General features: G+C 40.3%; 1 non-coding gene across 1 annotated transcript; it reads left to right on the plus strand.

Moving 5' to 3' along the window:
* Positions 1-594: 594 nt before the first annotated feature.
* Positions 595-667, plus strand: TRNAT-UGU (transfer RNA threonine (anticodon UGU)). The gene has a single exon. It is a non-coding gene; the product is annotated as a tRNA-Thr (tRNA).
* The last annotated feature ends 419 nt before the right edge of the window (positions 668-1086 follow it).

The following is a 1086-nucleotide window of genomic DNA, read 5'->3' on the forward strand; positions in this document are numbered from 1 at the left end:
CAATAATAGTTATTATATCTAAATAACATACATTATATGCCTGCAAGTGATTCCCATCTGCTAGGAGAGAGCCGCTTCCCTCGAGCTGCTTAGATTATATGGACATTATCCCTGAGGTGTTATTAGTTTATACAGCAGAAATCCGTCATTTTTCAGACCTATCATTACTCATAATTGATTTAGACACTAAGGGACATTCTCTCTAATTGTACGGTAGGTGACATTTCCTCATGACACCTGGTTGCCCCATGACGCCTAATACCTGATTCCCGCCAAATAGATTTCTCTCAGGTCTCTCCTCACGCGCTGCTACCTACACGCATGCGCAATGGACTAATACACCAAGTGCTGATGCCGGTGACGAGCGATAGTGTTAACGTTTTGTATATTTTAATTAATGTGCAGCTGATTAAAATGAATGTGGCTATTATACAGCGAGAATGCGTCTTCACTGGCCGCATAATACAGGAAACCATGTCTTACAACTGCTGAAACACACGGACTTCATGTCGACGTTATCTCGCCGACTGCCGAACTGCGCAGCTACTGACAGAGCGTACTTTAGGGAGTAATACAGTTTTCCCAGCACCAGATGGCTCTATAGCTCAGGGGTTAGAGCACTGGTCTTGTAAACCAGGGGTCGCGAGTTCAAATCTCGCTGGGGCCTTGGCGTTTCTTTTTTTTCTTTTTATTCCGTAAATGCAGTTTACATACTATATGTATTTAGTATATATGTGTATATTAAGCAACATATAGTATATTAGTACAATGGGTTATATTATAGAACATGATTTTATTTATCATACACAATTCAAGAATAGATGATAGATAGATGATAGATAGATAGATAGATGGATATATAGATAGATAATAGAGAGAGAGAGAGATAGAATAGTATTTAAATGTGTGTGTTTGGGTGCACAATTCAATGCAATTAGGATTTCACATCTTATAACGGATACTGCCACCTGCTGGTTATCTCACACATAACCACAGTACTAGGTACAGTTCAGATACTGCACACAGGTTGCAGTGTGAGCATGGGAATCTCCTGTATACTGTGCTGCCACTTGCCTGAGTGGGCTT

The sequence above is a fragment of the Phyllobates terribilis genome, unplaced genomic scaffold (genome assembly GCF_046119375.1).
Source record: "Phyllobates terribilis strain yellow unplaced genomic scaffold, ASM4611937v1 Scaffold_1__5_contigs__length_1240528914, whole genome shotgun sequence".
Taxonomy (NCBI): domain Eukaryota; kingdom Metazoa; phylum Chordata; class Amphibia; order Anura; family Dendrobatidae; genus Phyllobates; species Phyllobates terribilis.